Source organism: Pelodiscus sinensis, chromosome 1 (assembly GCF_049634645.1).
Source record: "Pelodiscus sinensis isolate JC-2024 chromosome 1, ASM4963464v1, whole genome shotgun sequence".
Classification (NCBI taxonomy): Eukaryota; Metazoa; Chordata; order Testudines; family Trionychidae; genus Pelodiscus; species Pelodiscus sinensis.
The window spans coordinates 251,058,574-251,077,889 of NC_134711.1; the positions used below are offsets into that span (position 1 = coordinate 251,058,574).

Below are 19,316 nucleotides of genomic sequence, written 5' to 3' on the forward strand. Positions count from 1 at the left end.
CAGTGTAGACAGCAGAGATATGTTTTCCGCAAAAAAGCCCCGATCGCGAAAACGGCGATCGGGGCTTTTTTGCGGAAAAGCACGTCTAGATTGGCCATGGACGCTTTTCCGCAAAAAGTGCTTTTGCGGAAAAGCGTCCTGCCAATCTAGACGTACTTTTCCAAAAATGCTTTTAACGGAAAACTTTTCCGTTAAAAGCATTTCCAGAAAATCATGCCAGTGTAGACGTAGCCAAGCTGTATGCTGCAGTACCTAGACTTAAGCATTAACTCCACAATATTAAACATTAACAGTGCAATTTTTCCATTACAGTCATTACCTTTTTAATCTGTCACATTGTTCCATTTTGAACTCAACAACTGTTAAAAACCAGTAATTGGTTCTTTAAACATATTAGTCCAGGGAAGCCACACAATTGAGTTAAGTGGATCTGGAACTTTTGGGAGCAGTTAAATCAGGGGGTTGTAACACACTTAGGCACACCCACGTACTTAATCAATGCAGGAAGGACACCCTATACAGCCAATGAATGGAAAGTATTCTCTCTTCCTCTCTGTTCCCCTAGCCATTACACAAAGATATCTGATTTTGGAGAACAAAGATGTCACAAGCAAGATACATGTTACTGTCTAGTTCTTCACATTAACTAATAAAAGGAAAACTTTAAACTATTTGCATCTATTCACCATGTTCCAATACATGTCAACAGCTTTTGCATCGGTAAGATCCTAGAGGGTCATATGAACGGCCCCACTAGTTCACTGCCACACAACACCTTGACCATTGTTTTTTTTTATTGTTATTAAAAAAATAAAAACTTGGTCTCAGTAAAATGTTTCAATTTTCCTGTAAAGCTTATTTTCTTATACCGTGACTGAACAATCCTACTGGCCTCTTTCTAGTATATATCAGTTTCTGGGAGTCTTCAGAACTTGAATCTAAAGAATGCATGCCACCTTCTAAAGGAGAATTTAACATCTTAGTTTGCCCTATTGATTATATATTTTGAAGAGTTTGCTTGTGGATTTATTTGTGCAAAATAAAGTCATACTTCATGATTACCTACAGATACCACATTTTACAGAAACAATCCTGTCATTTAAATCAGCAGAGCCCAATGGCCCAGACCCCACTGGAATATGCTGTGTGAAAGGTTTAAATAATTGTTTTTGTTTCTCATTGGGAAAAAGTCATGACTATTATGATTAACATTCATAAACACATTTCCTAACAAAATTAAAATCAAGTCACCTATTCAATTGTCGTTTTAGTGCAAAGAAAATTTTTACTGCTACTAATCACAAAATAATTGAAATTAGTTATGGAAAGAGTAACGGAAGCTTTGTGAGTTTCTCATTCAAATTTACTATGTATGGCAATTATTCAATAAAAAGAATGTTTGAAGTTGAAATGTACAAATTTAAAACTGTTCTTTTATTTCCCTTTTGCAAGCACATTGATAAAAATTCTATTACATATATTTAATTTCTTGAACTTTCTTATAAGTGTAATCTACGCAAAATGTCATTGACCTGGTCTTCCTTTCATTTCCTGCTGTGTAGACAGTGCCAAAAGACAAATTAAGCTATTTCCACTTCAGCTATACAATTGATGTAGCTGAAGTTGTGTAGCTAAATCGAGTTTTGCCCTGCTGTGTAGATATGCTTTTCTGTTTCTGCAGAGAGAACATTTTCTTCATTTCAGTTTATTCAACTAGTGCAGTTCAATGACTGATTAACTGAAGGTTAAGAAAGCAGCTAGGAGTTGAATAGCTTGTTTTCTTTGAAATAAAAACAAGGTGCAAGAGAATGACATCCTTTAGTTCTAAAATCTTGAAGGACACACTGACCAGAAACCAATCAGTTAAATTCACTACCTACAGATAATATTTTATTTTGTTTAATAAATCAGTTTATTTATCAAAATATATTCCTATATTCCTGGCAGTACCAGGATGTTCTGTAGTCCAGGGTACGGGAAGGCGTGTGCCCTGGCTGGGCTGCAGGGAGGGGAAACTCCTTGCTACCAGGGAGACCATACCACTGATGAGTGGCTCCAGTCCAGGGACAGAACCATTCAGTAGCATAATGGTCTTCTCTACAGAAAAAGACAATGACAACCCCTCCTTCTCACAGTCCAGGCTAGCAGTTTCTGCTTGCCAGGCCAGGAGCACAGTTTTCCCCACAGATTGTGCCTGCAGGGATTCAGTGTCACCAGACCCACTCACCAGCCAGAAGTGTTGGAGCTGTCCCTGGGCAGGAGCTGTTCAGCAGCCAAAAGACCTCCCCGGAAGCTGGAGACTTATTGTCCTCCATGCAGTCTTTAGCAGATGTGTCTGCTCTGCTGGGCCAGGGCAACCATAAGCTTCCCAGTACATTGTGACTGCAGGGATAGGGTAGCTCCTAAGCGTGAGCAGCAGCTCTCAACCTTTCCAGATTGCTGTGCTGCTATCAGGAATCTGATTTGTCTTGCATACCCCCAAGTTTTACCTCACTTAAATTACTTGCTTACTAAATCAGACATAAAAATACAAAAGTGTCACAGCACACTATTGCTGAACAATCTCTTACTTTCTCATTTTACTATATAATTATAAATCAGAGTGTGACGGGGCGCTCCCGCCCCCCTCACTCAGGGGGGGCCGAGGCGAGGGTCGGAGGAGCCCCTGGGGGGCGGGCAGTCGGCCCATTGCGGGAACCCCGGGGCTGGCCGTGGACCCGGGGGCCGGAGCCGCAGGATGCGGGGAGCAAGAGGCGCTGCCGGAGAATGGCCTGGGAGGAGGGGCTAGCGCGGCGCGGGCAGATGACGTCATGGGGGGAGGAGGATTGCCTGGCGTCACAGGCGCGATGACACCAGGGAGCTAGGCCGGCACTGAGTTTAAAACAGCGCCCAGCAACCAGGGAGGGGAGAGGGACGGTGAGGGTGGAACCCAGGGTGAGGCGAGGGCCCTCGGAGGGGACTGGTCCCTAGGAGGGGCAGAGTAGGAAGCGGCCCAGGGCAGGGTCGTGTAGCCTGTGAGCGGGTGTGTTTAGGGGCACTACCCCCATCCGCTAGGCAGGAACCAGCAGTCCCTGCCTTAAAGGCCCTGGGCCGGGGTTCGGAGTGAGGGTGGGCCCGAACCCCCCTACTCCGCCCGGCAGGGCAAAGCGCATCCGTGAGACCGGCTGTCTAGGTCAAAGCGGGAAATAGAGTGACTCTGGGACTGAGGGGCCAAGGCCTGGGACTATTTTTGGGGGTGCCTAACTATCCGATGGGTGCAATAAAATGGGTGACGGGAACCCACCAATGGCGAGGGTAGCGTGATCCTTTTACACAGAGTATAAATATTGTACTTACATTTCAATGTATTGTATATAGAGCAGTATATACAAGTCATTGTGTGACATTTTAATTTGTACTGGCTTAGCTAGTGCTTTTTCTGTAGCCAGCTGGAAGTCCAGTGGTGGAGGTGCTGGTGGTCAGGAACTCGGCTGAGGAACCAACAGAGCCAGTCCTATGGCCAGGAAGGCTGGGGGTTGGGACTGGAGCCGTTCCCACAGCCAAAGTCCAAAAGGACCCAGCCAGGGCCAGCAGTGGAGTTTGATGGCCAGGGCTAGCAGTGGGGTCAGCTGCCATGAGGGGAGTCCAGCCAGAAGGCTGATGGTCCCTGGGGAGAGACCAGAGGCCAAGGGCTGGAATTGACCATTCTTAGTCTGACAAACTCCCTCGATTCGGACCGGTCAGGTCCCAAACCAGGGAGGTCCATCTGGTAGTGTATACAATTATGCTGACATAATTTTTTTAATGGCTTATATAAAAAGCTTGGAAAACACTACATTCTAAGTAAATATACTTCATGTAATGCTCATAAACTTGAAAAAGATTTTTATTAATTTGATTAGATGGTGCATAATTATTGATTACATTACACACATATCTGTGTATCTGTATTGATACAGACTTAACAAATGCTCTTACCTTCTTCCATCCACCAATGTTTACAAGGTGGCAGAACTGGTACTGGACCTGCCCTCCAGAGTATCTTACTGGTCAATTCAGGTGAGGCCGACAACCAGGACTGATGGATACTCTCCACCTTCTGCAACATTTAGGGTTTCTATTTGTCCCCTCATGGAAAAGTTGACCCATGCACTGATTTTTTACAGCTTCCTTATCACCTGAGAAGCATACTTTGCTAGGTAGAATTGCAAATTACAATGATGTCTAAAAGATGATAATCCTTAATGGATAGGGTACATCTTTTGTGCCATCTTCTGGGTCAAATCATAACATGGCATCAAGACAGTTTTTGGCAATATTAGGATGGAAAACACCTAACAAGAAAGGTCATAAAGACTGGTCCATTCACATCTTTATACAATTACTACCATTTCTGTTAGGGGTGTGATTTTTCTTTTATAATGAAATAGTTGCATTGGTACAACACCGTGTGTGAATGCAGCCATGCTTGTGTATCTCCCTCCTTTTCCTTCCTGAGTTACTCAGAAGCAAGCAACACTCATCTGTGTGCCCAGGTGCTTGATGTCAGCAGAAAAGGAGATCCTAAGTTTCCCAGTGATGTTGGATAGGTGGGAATCTTCTATTCATCCTTCAGCTCCAGTCCTTATAAAAGAAATGACTCTTGGCCATGTCCCCACCGGGCTGGACCCTATACACACTCAGGGTATGTCTACACAGCAACGTTATTTCAAAATTAAATCAAAATAGCGGAGCGCTTATTTCGAATTTGGTAAACCTCATTCCACGAGGAATAATGCCAAATTCAAAATAGCCAAATCGAAATAAGAGCTATGTACACGCTTATTTCTAAATAGGGGGCCTCCAGCCCTTCCTAGGGTGCGCTGGTGGCCACTCTGGGCCAAATCAGAAAAACTCTTCTGCTCCCCCCTCCAGCCCCGGAGCCCTTAAAGGGGTAGACTCTGGCCACAGTGCCTGTGCCAGCTGCAAGCCTGCCAGCACAGAGCCAGCAGTTCCTGTCCCTGGCCCAGCATGAGCCAGCAACCCACTGGCACCCAGACCTCCACCGCTCCCCAGGAGCAAGCTAGCAGCTCCCAGGAGCTTGCCAGGGGCCACAAAAGGTGGGTGCCTTCCTGGACAAGTGCGGAAATCATGGACCTGATTGAGGTTTGGGGGGAGACCTCCAGTGTCGATGATCTCCGTGCTAGATGCAGGAATGTGGCCGTCTACAGGCGGATGGCTGACAGACGGGCCACCAAAGGCTATATGCGCACCCAGGAGCAGGTGCGCATGAAAATCAAAGAGCTGCGGCAGGCCTATGCCAGGGCCACAGGGGGAAGCTCCCAACCAGGGGCTGACCCAGACCCCTGCCCCTATTATGATGCCCTGGACTGCATCCTGGGGGGGTCAGATGTTTTGTGCTTCCAAGGTGGTCATCAACCTTGGGGCAGAGAGCCCTGAGCAGGGCACAGAGGAGGAGGAGAAGGAGGACGACGTCCAAGAGTCGCAGGAGCCCGGAGGGAGCATGGCATTCACCCAGGACCCCCAAGGCGTCACAGCGGCCATGTCCCCGGTATTATCCAAGGTCGGGGAGACCTCAACATGTGAGTGCCATCACTGTCCCCTTATGCAGGGTGGGGCGGGAGGGAGGGAGAAGGAGACCAGGGACCGTGCGTGTGGGCCTTGCTAACCATGGAGGGACATTGCATGATGCCTTCCCTCCACAAGCCCCCTCTACACAGAGGCAGGGCACATCTCCCCTCCCCTTCCACTCCCACACTATATACAGCACAGGGGCAGGGGTGCAGTCCTGGGCCAGCTCCCACTCCTGGGGATAGCAGGACATGCCGAACACGGCCTGTGTGCAAGCACATTGGCTCTGATGGTGCGGAGATCTGCCGTCCTCGCCTTGCAGAGGGGGGCTGGGCTTCACCCACTGTGTCCCCAGGGGTAACTGACCACTTCTCTTGTTTCTCCACAGCCGCAGTAGCTGCGAGTGCAGGGTGCACCACAATGCCCAGGACATCCTCCGGCACCCAGGCACTCAGCAGGCTGACCTGCAACCAGGAGGAGTACCAGCGGCAGCACCTGGGGCTCCTGCAAAGGCAGGTCCACATCCTGGAGCACTGATTGCATGAAGACCTGCAGCTGCGGCAGGAGAGCTAACGGGAGCTGCTTGCCCAGGGCTGTGCCATCTGCAACCACCTGCAGACCCTGGTGCAGAGATTGGTGCCTCCTGCCGCTCTGGCCCCTGCTGCCGCCCTATCTATCACTCCTCCTCCCACTCCTGCTCCCCTTTCCCCCCTCTGTCTCCCTCCTTTTCCCACGCACCCCCCCATACCAGCTCCCCGCTGGGGACACCAAGGCCTCCACACCCGCAGTGCTGGGAGACAGGTGGACCAGCAAGACCCCCAACCCTGAGTTTCTCCTCCCCCCTCCTCTCCTTGCCTCCCCCTTCCAGCTCCCTCCTCCCAGGTTTACCCCTTCCCTCTCCCATCCTTTCGCCTCCCCTCTCCCACCTTCATTCCTCCTCCGAGTTTGTTTTTGGCAACACACGTGTTTATTTTACATCAGGAAAGAGGGTTAGGAAGGGGAAAGTGGAAGGACATGAGAGTGGAATAAGGCACAAGGCCCCAGTGGGGCACACCAGGCAGACTTCTCTCCTCCTCCGTCTGGAAGCTCTCCCGCAGGGCCTCCCGGATACCGATAGCCCCCGCTGGGCCTCTCGGCTGGCAGCCATGCGGGGCTGTGCGTACAGGCAGCCCAGTGGTCAGCCTCTGCCATCAAGGCTGGCAGGAAAGCCTCCCCCTTCCTTTCACACAAATTGTGCAGCACACAGCACACCGCCACCACATGCAGAATATTCCTCTTGGAGAGGTCCAGGCCAGTGAGGAGGCATCTAAATTGAGCCTTCAGCTGGCCAAAGGCACCCTCTACCACAATGTGGGCCCTGCTGAGTCTGGCATTAAAGTACTTCCGGGTAGGGTTGAGGTCTCCTGTGTAGGGCTTCATGAGCCAGGGCTGTAGTGGGTAGGCCGCATCCCCCACCAGGCACACGGGCATGTCCATGTGCCTGACCCTGATGTGGCTGTAGGAGAAGAAAGTCCTGGTGTGCAGCCTTTGGCACTCAGAGGAGTTGCGGTAAACCCGTGTGTCGTGTGCTTTGCCGGACCAACCCACATTCATGTCCAGGAAGCAACCCCAGTGGTCCCTTCTGGTTTATGTACAGGGATGCCTGGTGGTCTGGGGCATGGATGAGGATGTGCGCCCCAATGATTGCCCCCCCCCCCACAGTTGGGAAAGCCCAGGGCGCCAAAGCCCTTGATGACCATGTCCACATCAGTGAGGCGGATGACTCTGCGAAGCAGCACTCTATTGATGGCCTTGACCACCTGCAGAGGGGGACACAAAACTGAAAGTCACTGGGGTGCCAGGATGGCTGAGAGTGCTCTTTCTCTGCCACTGCCCCGTGCCCCCTCCCCAGGAGCAACCCCCTCTGCAATCCTGGCCACTGCGGGTAGTCTGTAGTGCGGCTGGAACAGAACAAACCCTCCTGGGGAGGGGACTTGCACCACCTCCCCCCCTTTTCCCTGGGGCAGCCCATCCCTTCCTTGCCCTCCCTTCCCCACCCCGGCATAGTGGCTGGAGACTGCCATACCTGCATGAGCACTGCTCTGAGAGTGTATCTCCCCATGCCGAACTGGTTTGCCATGGATTGGTAGCTATCTGGCATGGAAAGCTTCCAGAGGGCAATGGCCACACGCTTCTGGAGGGGAGTGGCAGGCCTCATGTGCATGTCCCGTTGCCGCAGAGGAGGGGCGAGCCACTCACAGAGCTCGAGGAAGGTGTCCTTCATCCTAAAGTTCTGGGTCCATTGTTGGTCTCCCCAGTGTTCCAGGATGATGTGGTCCCACCAGTCACTGCTGGTGTCCAGATGCAGCGGAGCACGCTGGCATCCAGATGCTGCTGCTGCTGCTGCTGCTCCTCATCGTCCCCCAGCAGGGTCCGGAAGAGGGTCTGGGAGTTGGGCTGCAGCAAATGCTGCAAGGCAGACTCCAGCAATTGCTGCCAGGCTTTTAGCAAGACATCCAAATTGAGCACCAGAGTGCCTAGGGGCAGCTCTGGCTCCATGGCGCTGAGTGCTGTGGTGTCCCAAGTCAGGGCAACCAAAGCAGACATAGACAAAAATGCTTTGCTGTCCTGCAGCAAGGTAGGCAAGTAATCAGGGAAAGCTGAGAACTGGCTGTCCAAGGGGGTCCCTTTAAGCACAAGCCTCAGATAGCCTCAGGCAGCAGCCATACAAAGTAACTACTGACCCGATGCCCTGCTGGAACTGGTTTCGACTGGACTTAAATGCGATTCAGCGTCCAATCAATGTAGATGCGCTATTTCAAAATGCATTTTGTGTGTAGACACGTTATTTCGAAATATCTTATTTTGAATTAACTATTCGGTTAATCCCTTGAGAGCTTCTGGGAACAAACCTGAGCTAATCTGTAAGGGGGTCTAACTCAAAAAGAATCTAAGCTCTCCTGAGCAGGAAGGACTCCACCAAAGGCTACCCCTTTATTCCTTAAAATTCTCTCTTCCCCAACATATCATGGAAATTACAGTCTCCCAAGCTGGATTGCAACACTCAGGATCTTCCAAACTGAAACACTCTAACTTAAATTCAAAGACCCGCCCCCCCAGTAGGGGATGCCTACACTTGTACGTCTAATTTCCCTTAATATTTGAAAATAAGTTGTAGTACAATCCCTTTTATACCAATCTAACTGCATACACATAAGGGGGATTGTAGTGGTTTAAGTATATTGGTGAAGATACCATTTGTGTAGACAAAGCCTTAGTTCTAGTGCAGATGAATGTGACTCATTTCCAAGACGGGCAAAATTATGTAAAATTTTATCATCTGGCTAGATTAAATTGGTGACTTCAGGAGATCAGACAGACGGTCTCCAACTATATTTGTGTCCTCCAACAATGAGGTTTGAAGTATTAGTCATCCTACTGTTTGTTCAGCTAGAGAAAGCTGAAGCCTGCTGTTTTAACCTCATCCTATATACATAAGGACTTTATTCCCTAGACAGCTACAGAAATTTCCAAATGTTTAAGAACTTTATAAACATATAATATTAAATATATTTATATACACTAACTATGTACATGAATATATGCACATTCATACACAATAATGCAGAGGTATTTCTGTATAATGGTATTACTGCTGGCATCATAGTTCTTCTTTATTAGAATTATTTGTGAATCCATAGCACTGAGGCATGGCACATTCATAAAGTTAACTTTAAATTATTGTGAAACAAATTCTGAAGGGCTTTCAAGACACAGGGTTAAGGCAGAGAGATTAAAATCACTGATGTAAATTCCTTATTACAAAGTTTCAATCTTATTTAAATTGGTTTTAAATCCATTTGGAAAAAAAACTATGCTATTACAATTTTAGATTAAAATGCTACTATTCATCCGGCATCTTATTTAAACTTTATAAAACTGCTTTAGAAAAATAATACTATAAATTAAGACCTTGACCATGTAATCAAAAAAGCAGGTATTTCAATTGGTCTACTCATGCACTAAGACCTAAATATCCATGTAGGATATTCAGCAACTGAGGCTAAAAACTGTATTCTTATTTTAAAAAAACAAAAACTTTTCAATGCCATAAAACCTGTCGCTTCAAAACAAACGTTCAGTTTTTGCAATGAGATTAGAATTCCAGTGAATTAAATGTATTGTAAGCATTGATATATTGACAAAGTTTTTAAGAACAGAAACCCATACTTAGTCTTGAACATCTGTTTTATGGCAGTAAGGGTATGTCTACCCTAGCCCCCTAGTTCGAACTAGGGAGGCTAATGAGGACAACTGAAATTTCTAATGAAGCATGGGATTTAAATATTCTGCGCTTGATTAGCATATTCCCGGACGGTCGCCATTTTGGAAACTGACTAGCCCAAAGTAACTGCCCACATCTACACGCAACAGAGAAGCACGATTCTGAGATAAACCCCTTAGTTCGAATTAACTGTTACTTCTAGCTTCATTAGCAATTTTGGTCACCCTCATTAGCAGGGCTCACCAAGCTGTGGCGATCCCCGCTTGCCAGCTGCGCTGTCCAGTGATCTGCGCATGCGCAGATCGTTCTGCGCATGCACAGATCACCCGAACCTGGCTTTTCCAGGTTGTAATCTACTCGCCATGGGCGAGTAGATTACATAGTTTGTCAAGCCCTGCTCATTAGCCTCCTTAGTTCAAACTAGGAGGCTAGTGTAGACGTACCCTAAGAGACACACATTAACTTCAGATTGTAAATCCCAATGAAGGTTAAACTGGAGTTATAACTGGCTGTACAATAGTGACTTCTATTCCTCATATTTTTCTGGGGTACAGGAAATGCTTGGTTAAGAACTCCTCATGCCTTCCTGAAAAGTATGTTAATGACACAGAGAAAAACACATTTATGAAAACTAAAAAAAAAATCAATTAGGGTATGTCTACACTAGCCCCCTAGTTCAAACTTCCTTGTAGGAGGAAGAATGGTGGTTTGAATTTGGAGCTTTAATTCAAACTACCGGGTCCCTGCCGCGTGTAGTCACGGGCCATTAGTCCGGACTATTTAAATCCCATTAGTCCGGATATTTAAATCCCGGGCTTCATTTGCAACATCGAATGCCTACATTAGCCTCCCTAGTTCGAACTAGGGGACTAGTGTAGACATACCCTTAAGGTATTGCTTCACAGCTGCTTTGGTCCCTCCAGAGACCATCAAGGTTTAGTTCCTAAATCATCCATGTACAACCATGTTAAAAAAAATCTAGTCACTGGTACTACATTTTCTTCATAATCACTTCTAAAAGATAAATATATTAAATATCTATGTACTACAGTATTCAAATTAAACATCATTTGAAGTGTTTGAAAATGTTAACATAAAACTTTATTTAATATTAGCCATTATGTGCACAATAAATATGAATGATAAAAGGGTTTAAGATCTAAATATTTTATTCTCTCAGTATATAACCATCTAAAGAGTTGAGATGGAAGCTTACCTTAACCCCATAAGGTTAACAAAAGAGCATTAAACCAAGGATATATTTAGAGATAGCCAAAAGGATCAAACACTTTGGTAACATTCATAATCAGGGTTTTCTCATCATCTTCCTGATCTCAGCTTGAGTCCTTGGTTAAATATTTAGCCAAAGATTTTCTCTGAGTTGAAATAGCAAACTGACTTGGAATTTCCTGTAACAACCAAATTTAACCAATATTCTTGAAAAGTGGAAATCTAAATCCTAATATAAATCCAGGGGTTTAAAGTGTCATGTATAATATCAAATATGTTTCACTTTATTCTAAGATATGACCTCCAGAGCCTTCCTTTTTATTTTAGGTAAAAATTCCATTTGAATAAACTGAATATTGGAAATTGTGATTTAAATGTAATTTAAGTCTCTGACGGTACACTATAGAGAACATTGACTCTATGGAGGTCGATTTTCTAGCATTCGATTTGGCAGGGCTAGTGTAGACCCGCAAATCAAACACTGAGGGCAGCCCCCACTGGTGTGCTGTACTCCTCATTCTGCAGGAGTAAGGGAAGCTGACGAGAGCATGTGCTACTGTCAGCTGACTGCAGTGTAGCTGCTGCAGGTATTCAGTTTAAGGTAAGCTGAATCCAGCTATATATTTTGCATAGCTGAATGGCATATCTTAAGCTGACCTGCCTGGTCTAGTGTAGACCTAGGCTTTGTATATATCACAAAACAGGTGGTTAGGGCTTGATTCTGACTTTAGTGGGAGTGAAAAATGCTCACAGCTGGGGAGCAGTCAGCACTTAAAAGCCTACTCCTGTAATTTAGGGTATGTCTACACAGCAAAGTTATTTCAAAATAACCGCCCTTATTTGAAAATAACTTTCCTAGCATCTACACAGCCAAACTGCTATTTCGAAATAAATTTGAAATAGCAGAGCGCTTATTTTGAATTTGGTAAACCTTATTCTACGAGGAATAACGCCAAATTCGAAATAGCTATTTCGAAATAAGTGCTGTGTGGACACTTATTTCAAAATAGGGGGCCTCCAACCTTCCCAGGGAGCCCTGGTGTCTACTCCAGCCTCAATCAAGAACACTCCACTCCCTTCCCTCCTCCCTGGAGCCCTTAAAGGGGTTAACTCTGGCCACAGTGCCTGTGCCTGCTCCAAGCCTGCCAGCCCGGAGCCAGCAGTCACTGCCCCAACCCAGTGGCCCCAAAACATGAACCAGCAAGCCACTGGCAGTCAGCCCTCCACCACTGCCTAGGAGCAGTCTGCCAGCTCCCAGGAGCCTGCCAGGGCCCGGAGAAGGCGGGCACCTTCCTGGTCCAGGGTGGAGATCATGGACCTTATTCAGGTTCGGGAGGGATGCCCCCAATGTCCATGATCTCCAAACTAGAGGGAGGAACACGGCCATCTATGACAGGATAGCTGCCAGCCTGGCCACGAAAGGCCACATGCAAACCCAGGAGCAAGTTTGCATGAAAATCAAGTTGGTCCAGCGAGACCCCCACCTCTGAGCCCTGAGCTTCCCCTCCCCCTTCTTCCCTTTGCTTCCCCCCTTCTAGCTCCCTCCTCCCAGGTTTCCCCATCCCCTCTCCCACCCTCTCTTCTCCCCTCTCCCGCCTCCTTTCCCCAATCTCACCAGAGTTTCATCTCCCCCTCCCCACAATTTTGTTAAATAAAGAGAGTATATGTTCATGAAAATACATGTATTTTATTTGACATCAGGAAGGGTGGTTAGGGAGAGGTAAGTGGAAGGACGTGAGGGAAGAATGAGGCACAAGCCCCCCGTTGGGCAGACCAAGGAGGCTCTTAGTGCTTCTCAGGGTGGAAGCTCTCCCGCAGGGCCTCGTGGATACTGACAGCCCCCCAGTGGACCTCCTGGATGGCAGCCTGCAGAAAGTGCAGCCAGGCTCGCAGCAATGCATCCATGAGAAGCACCAGAGTGCCCAGGGGCAGCTCTGGCTCCATGTTAAAGAGTGATGCGGTGTCCCCAGTGAGGGCAACCAGAGCATACAGAGACAAAATTCTTTGCTGTCCCTCATCGAGGTAGACAAGCAAGAAGGGAAATGTGAGAACTGGCTGTCCGGGGGGTCCCTTTAAGCACAGACCTCAGATAGCCTGAGGCAGCAGCCCCACACAGAAAGTCCTGACCTGGTGCCCTGCCAGAACTGGTTCTGGCCAGCCTTAAATGCGATTCAGAGTCCACTCAGTGTGGACAGGCTATTTCGAAATAGCAAAATGCTATTTTGAAATGCATTTTGTGTGTAGACGCGTTATTTCAAAATAAGATCTTTCGAAATAACACTGTAGTGTAGACATACCCTTAGGAACTTTACAAACCAAGTTTCAAGTAAATAGGGTAATATGTGGATAGACTAGACTATCATAATGGTAGGTGAAAATCCTCTATTCATCCTTCAGCTGCAGTCCTAATAAAAGAAATGAGTGTTGGCCATGCCTTAATCTATTAAAATTTGCTACCACTCTCTCTTGATCTGATACATGATACAATACAATACAAGCAACAGGAGACAGTGAATAGTTACATCCATTGATTGGGTCAGATAAAAGTTTGAGTAAGAGCTAGAACATTACTGAATGACCAAATTATTTCCCAGAAAGAAGCAATTTTTACATAATTTAACATCTTTATAAATTTATGCATTGTATAAACACACTTGTACAAAATGTCCTATAAATCACACCAAAGCCCTGAAAACATAAATGTCTATACCATTGCTCACATTTCACAGAATTAGTCCCACTTAAATAACAGCCAAATGGTTGAGGATTAAATTAGTTGTCTGACTTCCATGGGACTACTTACATGAATAAAGATAAGCATATATAAGTGTTTTTAGATGGGAACTAAGTATATATACTGGGACCACATTAGAAACTCTCCCTTCGCAATTCCCCTCACACCTCTTTCTGTATACACAAAATATAAATTAATATTTTAGAACAATGTGAAGCTGCATTAAAACATTTTTGAGTCAATGGGTTTCATCAATGAGGAATGAATACTTTTCCCACTCTTCAACAGAAAACGAGGAGTTATCATAACAATTACATTTCCACAAGCAAATAGTTAACCAAGGAAGGGTTTTGTTCAAGCTCACAGGGAAGAACATAGGCATCACAAGCATTTAAAGATTAAATGTAAAGAGTTAAATTGAAGATTTTTTAAAAACTTTTTATTAAAAGTAATGGTAGAAAACACTTTAAATAACCACATACACTTAATATTTCTGCTTTGTGATTATATACAGTGCCGCCAATATAATGAAGGACTACCTCAGTGCTGACTCGGAAGGAAATCTGCCACCTATTAGATCAGCAAAAGTTACTTCCTGGGGCATACAAGTGCTCCTCCTTCCAGGTCTTCCATTTTAGTACTGACAAGTTGGGACCTTGTTCCTTTTGCAAGGGGTGACAGAAACATAGCTCAAGACAGATTTATAAAGTCTGTAGCCATCCTAAGTCTATGTTAATTATAGCTTTGAGAAACGTGTCTGGCAAGTGCAATCATTCTTTTGATTCTAACTTTGGCTTTATGTAGACTGTCAAACATAGACTATACTACTCCAGCTGAGAGCTCTACTGCTCTCAGTCTTTCACACAGTGCAATTGGAGGAGAAAGGAAAAAAACAGAGGGAAGAAAACATTTAAGGGCCTGTTTACACATCAAATTTACCAGGATAGCTATTGTGAATAATTATTCCAGAACTGTAATTTCAGTATTAACCTGAGAGGATACTCTTATTCTAAAATAGGAGTGACTTTCTCAATTACCTATTTTGGTAAATTTACAAGTGTAGGTAAGCCTAGGAGAAAAAATATAGTAATCTCATCACAAAAGGGAATTTAATTCCTTTCATGTCTTTAAATTGTACAAAGAATATATATGCATATGTACTGCTAATATAGAAGTAAAGCAATCTATTTAGGCCAGAAGTTTATCAGTAAATTAATGTATCCAGATTTAACACCACAAGCGTTACAAATAGTTCTGAATAGAGAAAAATAAGCATAGGAGGAGAACGTCCAGAGCTGTGACCTTCTTGTCAAATGTGAACCGATTTGTAATTTTTAATTAAAGCCCTTGGGAAGAGCTCTTGAAAAGCTGCCAGACAGTGGAGTTTATTTATAATTAAACTGTACTCACTGTCTCGGGAAAGGACCTGAAATTAGATGGGGGGGGGGGGGGACTGAAATACAAGATTTAATCTCAGAAACCTCTGGCCATTATGGCTTTTGCATGTTCTCTGGCTCCTAAGACTAACAGTATACACTATCAACCACTTGAACTGACTATAAACCTTTAATTCCAATGAATTACTTTCAGACAAATTAAAAACTTACAATCTGCTTAGAACTACAATTAACAAAGCTCAGAAAAACATATCATAAAGCATAAGGCATCATAAATATAAACACTATTTGCACACATAACTGTATCTGGGGTTATATTTTTTGGTGATACATATGAACCATCTGCCTGTCCAATAAATTTTTTTAGTAAACTTTTAGGTTTCATTACCTCATTTTTGTCCATGTATACAAAAATGTGAATAAGTGAATAAACTGATCCAAGTAATTGAATAAACTTATCCAAATTTGTCAAAATCCCTTAGATGCAAAATTGTTAAAAAACCTATATTTCAGAAAATCAAACACCTCCTACCAACAGCTATAGGCTTTCAAGAGAGGGAAAAACAGGCAACTGTTCCACTAAAATCCCATAACAAAGAGCAGGGAAATCCAGCAAAAAAGTCATTACTAGAACTCCAGAAAACAATTAATTTGGGCCCAAATATAAGTTATATAAACAATGAAGTTTTACAAACCATCTTATTTCTTTACACATCAGTACTAGATACTTCACCAGCAGGCTTGAAGAGAAGGTTCCTGCTCTGAAGGACTTGAAAGTTTCAGAGACCCTATTTGCAACTTTTGGGCATTACAGTGGTAAGATATTAAAAAAGCCAGTCTTTGGATTTAATTATTGTGCAATCGCTAGTTCATGAGAACAAGCAAATAAAACCAAGACTGTGAAATGCAAGAAATAAATGAATATACATGAAATAATTCAAGTTAGCTTTTTAGAGCTTGATTCTTGTTTGTCAAAAGTGCTTTTACCAACATTGATCAGGCTCGAGGATTCATAAAAGTGAATGCTAACTCAACAGCATTCCTTTAAGGATGCTGATACATTGTAAAGGGTTTGTTTTGATCAGATTAAACAGAGCTAGCCCAGGGGGCTGAAGAAAGGACTGACTCTGGCTGGGAGAAAACCTGGCCTAAAGAGGGAAAGGTCTAAAAGAAGCAGAGGTCTGCAGTGTGAGACTCCGCGGCAGCAAGAGGCTGAGTGCCACTGCCCGGTGCAGGTGCAGCTCACCCCTGTGGCTGTCTGTAGCGCCGGGACTGCAGAAGGGGGCAGACGGTCACCCTCCATGCCTCCAGCGCTGCCCTCCCCAGAACCGTCCTCCAAGGGTCCGCCCTCGTCTGACCCGGCGCTTTGCAAGGCGCATCAGACGCTGCGGCCGCCTTCCCCCGACGGAGGGAGGCATCGCACCCGGAGCGCGGGGCACGGCTGGCACTGACCTGAGGGTGTGGTTGCCGAGGCAGCCCCTGCGCTCCATGGCGGCGGGCACGCAGCTGGTGAGCTCGGTCCAGTCCGCGTGCAGCCCGCAGCTCCAGCCGGTGGAGAAGCGGGAGAAGAGCCAGGTGTCCTTGTCCCCGCCGGGCCGGTGGCAGGTGCATTTCTTCTGCCCGGCGCGGCAGTAGCAGGGCTGCTCCAGGCGGATGTTGCGCACCAGGTGCCGCCCGAAGGTGGTGCCGCCGGTTTTCTGGATGTGCAGGAAAACGATCACGTCGCGGCCCCGCATGTCGAACTGCACCCGGCGGCACAGCTCGGCCCGCGCGAACGGGAACTTGGGCACCAGCCGCGGCAGCGGCGCCCCCTCCTCCAGCAGCTGCTGGGCGGCCCGGTGAGCGGCGGCGGGCCGGCGGCGCGGGCAGGCGGCGCTGGGGCAGGACGGGGCCACGTACTGGTACATGATGAGCCCGAAGAGCAGGGTGAGCAGCGGCGGCAGGAGCCACTTGTGGAGCCGCTCGTCCATGGTGCGAGCTGCGGGCGCGGAATCAGGCGGGGGACGGGCGCCTGTCCCAGCGGGCGCTGCTTGGCTCTGGCAGGGCGGACGCTCCCGCCGGCTGCTTCCCCCGCCCGGGCACCGGCATGGTCGCTGCGGAGCCTCCCCTCGGGCGCCCGGGTCGAGCCCCAGCAGCGGCGGGGCGCGGTGCTATTGCAGCGGCGCTGGGGGGGGGGGGAGCGCGGGCTTTGGCAGCCCGAAGTGGCCGCGCGCGCTGCCTCGGCACGAGCCTGTCGCAGCCTGGTTGAGCGAGAGTCAGGCGGCAGCGCGACCTCCCGCGCCTCGGCTCAGCCAGCACCTCGTTAACCCAAACACCCAGCCCGCGGGGCGGGACGCGGCGCCGGCCAGCCAATCGCTGCCGAGCGCTTCCGGCAACGGCCAATGGTAGAGGACAGCGCGCCGGCCCGCTGACCAATGGGAGGCGGCAGCGAAAAAGAGGGCGTTTCCCCATCCCTGCAGGTACCAAACGGAGACCAATGGCTTTTGCGAGGGGCTACTGCAACCGCTAATGAAATGCGAGGGAAAGGGGCGACGAGCGGCAGAGGCTAAAAGAGAAGATGCTCTCCCACCTGTCGCTGTGGTCTGGGCAGGTGAGCTGCTGCGGGCAGGGGTAGCAATAGTGGGGCGGCATGCGGTACCTGCAATAGCGCTGCGCGGTGGTCGCTCCACCACCATCAGCGTGACCAAGCTTCACTGCATCACCAGGTGTTCAGAGCAAAGAGACAAGCAAGGTCTGAGGGTCAGAAGGGGTTAGCGTTGAATCGGGAACCCCAGCGTCTCAAAGTCATGAGATTGGTACAAAAGTAATATACTTTAAAATAATAAATTCGGGCAAGTGAGGTTTTTTGTTTGTTGGGTTTTTTTCCACTTTATGTTTTCATGTTTTCCCCTAAAACCATTGGAGCAGGGGTGGCCAACCAGTTAGACACAAAGAGCCAAAAGAGCTGTGGATCCTAGTGCGAAGAGCCACACATTCCTCCCCCAGAGCCAGGAACCCTCAACCCCACCCAACCCAATGTCCTCTCCCTCCTCCATACCCCCTCAGCTTCCCCCACTGTAACCCAATGCCCTCCCCCAGAGCCAGGCACCCCCAGACCCCTTCCGTTCTAACCCAAATGCCTGGGTCTCACAGCCACGCACTTGTCCCTCCAGGAACTGGGGCATGCGGCTCCAAACAAGCTGTAACCCTGAGAGCCACATTTCTGTGAGCAAAGAGCTGCATGTGGCTCAAGAGCCACAGGTTGGTCACCCCTGCATTAGAGAGACTTCAGGAGCTGGAATATTAAGACAAACACCAGATAGTGCTAGACTCATGATAAAATTGCAGGATTTTGTAACACTGTCATGTAGGCCAGCGATCTTAGCCTTTTGGACCTATGTTTGAATAGCGATGTGCTATTTTGAAAGATAGTGTCCACACTGATTGGATGTTATCTTGCATTTAAGGCCACCCAGAACTAGTTTCAGCAGGGCAGTAGGTCAGCAGTTGCTTCTGGGTGCAACTGGGTGCCTAAGGCTATCTCAGACGCGTGCTTAAAGGCACTCCCCTGGACAGCCGTTTCTCAGCTTCTTCTGCTTGATTGCCTACCTTTCCGAGGGACAGCAAAGCATTTGCAGTGTGTGCTTTGGTTGCTCTGCTTCAGGATATTACAGCACTCCTTGCCATGGAGCCGGAGTTGCCTCTGGGTATGCAATGGCCCCACACGGCCATGCTGCAGTTTTTGCAGCAGTTTCTGCAGGCTGCCCTCATGGTCCTGCATGAGCTCAACTCCGAGCTCATATTTGAGAACCTCTTCCTGTGTGCGAGAGCAATGCCCTTGCAACTTGCCCCCACGGTAGGGAGACGCTTCTGGAAGCTGAACACCAGTTCCGACTGGTGGGACCGGCTAGTGATGGAGCAGTTGGATGACCAGCAGTGGCTCCATAACTTCCACACAATGAGCCTTTTACTAAACAATTGTCGAGGTAAGGAAAGATAATCATGGCTTGCTTGAAAAGGTAGGCCACTACAACAGCTAACGTCTTTGAAAACACTCTCGGTGCCGATGAGAGGCCGAACAAAAGTATGCAATATTGATAGTGGTTGATATTGTCTCCACAATGAAACGTAGGAACCATATGTGTGCGGGATGAATAGTTAT

At 47.3% G+C, this 19,316-nt stretch overlaps 1 long non-coding RNA gene across 1 annotated transcript in view; it reads right to left on the minus strand.

The window, feature by feature from the left end:
- Positions 1 to 17,454, minus strand: part of LOC142826450 (uncharacterized) — a 132,284-nt gene extending 114,830 nt beyond the window's left edge. The window contains exon 1 of the long non-coding RNA XR_012900571.1: positions 16,628 to 17,454. This is a non-coding gene — a long non-coding RNA (uncharacterized LOC142826450). The remainder of the gene's footprint in view (positions 1 to 16,627) is intronic.
- Between the last annotated feature and the right edge of the window lie 1,862 nt (positions 17,455 to 19,316).